Below are 5855 nucleotides of genomic sequence, written 5' to 3'. Positions count from 1 at the left end.
AGGGAGGGAGGGAGAGAAAGAAACAAAGGCAGGCTGGAGACTGGGTAACTTACAAAGGAAAGAAGTTTGACTCACAGTTCCGCATGGCTGGGGAGACCTGAGGAAATTTACAATTACAGAGGAGGGGGAAACAGGCACCTTCTTCACAAGGCAGCAGGAGAAGAAGGAGGAAGGAGGAACTTCCAAATGTTCATAAAATAATCAGATCTTGTGAGAACTCACTCACTACCATGAGAACAGCATGGGGGAAACCACCCCCATGATCCAGTCACCTCCCACCAGGTCCCTACCTGACAACGTGGTGATTTTGGTGATTACAATTCGAGATGAGATTTGGGTGGGGACACAGAGCCAAACCATATCAGAAATGAATTGAAATTTGAGCCGCTAATCACCTCAGGCAAGAGAGTGTTCACGGTTAGAGAAATGGTCTCACAGCTTTTCTCTTCCAATCTTTATGAGGCAGCTTTCAGGGAAAAGTGGCACTTTGCTCCTCATTGAATTTCTCATCTCCCCTAAGCATATATTTGAACAAGAAAAAAGAAACTGAAGAGGGAAGACCAGGGAAAGAGAGGTGGCAGTGGTGCAGGAAGCCTGCACTCCCTGTGTCTGGCATAAAAGGAGAAATATATTTCCTGAGAACCCATAGCCAGGCTGGGACTATCTGGGGGGTATTGGGCCTGGTAGCAGGCCCAGGTAGGAGGTTGAGGTGGGCACATCAAGAGATGGGTACTGAGGCTGAAGTTGAGAAGAATCATGTTAGAAGATCTCTTATGCCTCCACAAGGAGGCAGCATTAAACACCAGCTATGCAACAGGCAGCACCAGCCAATGAAGGTCTTATAGCTTAATCTGTTAAGAGAAAATCTTTAAACCCCTTTCTTTATCTCCAGCCCCCAAGCTTCAACATATCCAAGGATCGAAGGCTTGCATAAAGCAGCACCACAGAAGTGTGAGAACAGCCTTTCCCCATTTTCCAGAGTGGATCCCTGAGCCAGGAGTCAGGCCTGCACTTTGAGGAGGGGAAGTGCTTTTGTGAGGACAAGCAAGAATGTCTTGTAATTTCAACTACCCTTAAAGCTGTTTCAGGGTTCCCTGATAATGAGCTAACTGATACCAGGACTTCCCTTCTTCATTCCCCAAGGAAAAGCTGCCTTCCAACTCAGCACCTCATAGAACAAGGGCCGCCTAATATCCCTAGATGTGGGCAGCTGGCATTTCCCAGCATTCCCCTAACACCCGGCACCTAAGCTAAAAATGCTTGGGGCCTGAACTCCAAATGTTTATTCAACCATGCAAAGCCACTTGCACACTTGTCCTATAAAAAAGGAAAGCAAAAGAATGTTTTTCTCCTCTTGGAGCAGAGCTACACAGTGAATCTAGCAATGCACTGACTCAAACATACCCCCTTTTCAGCAGGATGCTGAAAGAAATAGGATCCATGCGTCTGCTGAAATTTCTATCTCTGAGTTTCTACCTAAACTAAGTGATACTTTCTGTTATTCCCAGTCACATCAAAACAAATGTGAGATTCAAATTTTAAACTGGGCTATACTGTAACAAATTAGACTTGACTCTTTTTGTTTTGTTTAAATAACAGAACGTGACTAGAAAACTATAGGATTCACCCAAGATGCTAAGACATGGCAAAGTGAGACCAAATATAGCACAACAAATAGTTGCAGATGAAATAAAAGCATATTACATTTGTGCACTACAATGTTCAGGCTATTCAACACACTGATTTCACATATACAGTCCCATTTATTGCTAACAATTACCCTGCAAAATAGGTACTATTATTGGGCACATTTTACATATAAAACGACTTAAAATTAGAGGAGGTAGTATATATTTTCCTAATTTTTGGCAGCCCAGAATCTAAAGCCCTTTTCTATGCTGAAGAATGCCCTGCCTTATGAGTGAGTCTTGCTGGAAAGAAGAGACCAGCTTCCAATATAAAAATTGAAAATACCAAATACTCACTTTTCCCATATTCCCTGATAACTATTACACTGACATTGGAAGAGTCTCCCCCAGCTGATGTGTGCATTTGAGTTTTTCCCAGAATCTAAAGATACAAAGAAAGAGGTCTTTTGCGGGAAACCGCTCTGGTGAAAACGCCAGTGGAAGTCCTACACTGCGCCCGATTTTCAGTGGCAAGAATATCAGTGGCTCCAGCAGCAATGCCCAGTGCTCCATGACTATGGGTTGGCAAAGTACGCAAACTGGTTGGGCCACTGCAGATGAAAGAGATGCTCAAGTGCTCAGTTATGTGTCTTGATTGGTAATGTGGCCATTGGCTGGGTAATGTCCACACTGCTTCTCTGGCCCTTTTGAAGTGTCTGTTAGCCATAATAACTAGATTTATTTTCTGATTAAATGAGCTAAAATTTGGTTCGGACTAACTTAGGATAAGTAATTGCTCTCTAATCACACATAGAGCAAATAATGGAGCTGGAATTCCAGTCTTCACTAGGTCACACTGAATGATAAGATAATGTTATGAGCTGAATTCGTATGTTGAAGTCCTCATCTCCAGAACCTCAGAATGTCTGTATTTGGAGAAGAGTCTTCAATGCAGTAATTCATTGAAAGTGAGGTCAGTAAGGTGGCTATAATTCAATATGACCTGAATCCTTACGATAACAGAAAATCTGGACACAGAAACCCATATGGGAAGCCATGTGAAGACACAGGGAGAAAGCAGCCATCTGTGAGCCAAAGAGAGAGGCCTCAGAAGAAACCAGCTCTGCAGACACCTTGTAATTGGACGTCTAGCCTTCAGAACTGTGAAACAAGAAATTTCTGTTATTTAGGCCACCCAGTCTATGGCATTTTGTTATGGCAGTCCTAGTAAACTAGTACCAGGAATGAGGAATATGAAAGAATTCAAGATGATCTCAAAGTTGCTCAATGATGTGATTTGAGAAAAGATGAAGGGTATGAAAGGAGTAGCCATTGCAGAAGGAGAACAAGATCATGAATTCAGTTTAGAAAACTTAGATTCTGAGACCTCTGCAGGAGAAAATAAGAGAAAGCTTCCAAGGCCTAGCTTCCTTTAGAAAGTCCTGGGAGAGACCTAAAGTTGAAGAATAGAGAGAAAAGGCACCTCTGGACACCCACTGGCATTGGATCCAGCTCTGAGCTGCTTGCTTTCTGGACTTTAGAATGACAAAGCAGGTTTATGCACAATTTTTCAATAAACAAGTCCCACTGAAGGTCACAGGCCCATTTCAGCAGCTGGAGGAACCAAAGTCGGCAGTACTGGGCCATGCAAGTAAAGGGCTGTTCCTGGTCAGGGGTGTTACCTTATTGGGAAGATGAAGTGTTCATCCAGTATTAAGCCTGTGGCTAAAATTCAGGGATGAGACAAGGGTGTTTGCATTTGTTAGCATGAAGACAAACAAATCTAACACCCTTAGGTCAAAATTTCAGCTTAACTTGGTGTCTTGTGCTTGAATATCCTCTGCAACCTCTCCTGACTTTCCACTTTCCAAAGTGAGTCTTTTAAAATGCTCATGTTTTGGCTCACGCCTGTAATCCCAGCACTTTGGGAGACCAAGAGGGCGGATCACGAGGTCAGGAGATCGAGACCATCCTGGCTAACACGGTGAAACCCCATCTCTAATAAAAAATACAAAACATTAGCCAGGCATGGTGGTGGGCACCTGTAGTCTCAGCTACTTGGGAGGCTGAGGCAAGAGAATGGTGTGAACCCCAAAGGCGGAGCTTACAGTGAGCTGAGATCGCACCACTGTACTCTAGTCTGGGTGACAGAGCAAGACTCTGCCTCAAAAAAAAAAAAAAAAAGTGGCCACGTTTATTGGTCTTGTGCTTATTTTAAAAAGTCTATGTGGACAACCACTCGTTGATTTAATAAATAATGCTTAAGTGCTTACTCTGTACCAGGATTCTGAAAAGCACTGTGGGTAAATGGTAGGCAAATCTAAACCTGGTCATGCCTTCAGAGAGTCTACTGTTTGAACAGAAAAACAGAAGAAGAGAATGAGGCCAAACAAGAGGCTGTTCACCTGAGGAAATGGATGGGAGGTGGGCAAGCCCACCTGGCAGAGGCTCAGCTGGCTGAATACCTATGAAATTGCCATGGATGATCTCAAAATTCAAAGAAAAGTCCTGTTCATAGAAATAAAAACCTTGAAAACACAAATTCATAGGCAAAGGGCTGAGAGGCCACATAAATTACTTTCAGTGAAAACAATAAATAACACTTGTATTATTTCTGTTTCATTATTCAAGGCAGTGGTGATGGGAACTTGAGAGCATGAGAGTCAGGGCAAAGAGAATTTCTGAAAGACTAAAACTGTCTTAAAGATGTGAGGTTGGCCACTTATGGAGAGGACAAGCACGACAGGGCTTGGGGGACTAAAGTCCAGCTGCACAGACCCCACTCAGCTCTGCTCTGTTCAACCTCTTCCCAACCCTGTCCCCATCCCTAGACAAGCAGAAGTTGTGGATAAAGATTGTTTTTACCCTCCACATCTCCAATACTCTCTTTTTAAATGGCTGCAACCAACCCAACAAAAGAATTTACTTAACATATTAGTAGTATCTTAAATGATGAAATTTTATCTTGTCCATAAAATAGCTGCAATTAAAACAAATTATCTCTTTCCATTCATAGCTTAATTCATATAGCACATGTGATAGAGCCTTTTTAAATGCTCACTTTTATTGGTCTTATTTCAAAATGAATTCATGTTTATAGTCTAGCATTTAGAAAATTCCAAGGCAAAGCAAGGCTACATTTGTGTGGTTCCTCTTGGTGTCTCCAGTGCCCCATGCCACCGCTGCACAGAGGACATTAAGCATTGAACACAGAGAACTAAACCACTTAAGGAATCACCCATAATCTCAATACCAACAGATACTTACCCTCACTTTTTTGATATGTTTTTTCCAGTCACTTGTGTATGTAAGCATACATACAAAAACAGGGGTGTTTGTGTGTGTGTGTAAAAATGTGTGTTTACAGAGTTCGTTTTACAGGAAAGCACAAAGTCAGATAGTTGTTATAGGGCACCTATGGGAAATGTCATAGGAGACTAAAGATGCGACGAAACTTTGGGACCACCACTCTCAATCATCCTAACACTTGATCTTTCCATGGCTACCCTAAGGTAGAATAAATGGCTTTTGGAAAACACTTACTTAAATCTCCTCTCCTTAATTGAGGTACCCTGCTTTCTTACCCTTATTTATGTGTCCAGGTTAGGGAGAAACATCCCATTATGTCACAAATAAGATTAAAAGTAGTCGTAATTAAATTTCACCATGTGCCCTGAGTTTTCCCACCTGAGAATTATAAGAAAAACATCAAAAGGTCTTCTCTTACTAGACTACTAGACTTACTAGACCACTCACCAAATGGTCATTACATTTTCCTGTAGGCTGCAGACAAGATCTCCCTATTATCTATCATAAGATCTCTCTCTCTCAATCACCAAGTGAAAAAACACACTCGGGGGGTCCAGGAATGTGTAGGCAATTGAAGAGTTTCTCTTTTAAGAATGGCAGTTCATCAGGCTAAGTGTCCAAGAAAATAATGAAAAAAATGTGGTATATTCATACTGGGGGATATGCCAGATTTAAAAAAAAAAACACATTTGAGTTACACATAGCCACATGGATAAATCTCTAATGCAGAACTTTAATAAGAAAAAGGCAGATTGCAGAAATATATACATGGCAGTATAATATCATGTATATAAAGTTTCAACACAAAAACATGCTATATATCTTTTATGGATATATCTATGTGCAGTAAAAAATATATAATATGCATGAGAATGACAAAGACAAATTTTAGAGGATTTATTACCTTAGGGAGAAAAA

Source organism: Mandrillus leucophaeus, unplaced genomic scaffold (genome assembly GCF_000951045.1).
Source record: "Mandrillus leucophaeus isolate KB7577 unplaced genomic scaffold, Mleu.le_1.0 Scaffold397, whole genome shotgun sequence".
Lineage (NCBI taxonomy): Eukaryota > Metazoa > Chordata > Mammalia > Primates > Cercopithecidae > Mandrillus > Mandrillus leucophaeus.
The sequence above is the reverse complement of the archived record's forward strand: the minus strand, read 5'-3'. Positions refer to the sequence as shown.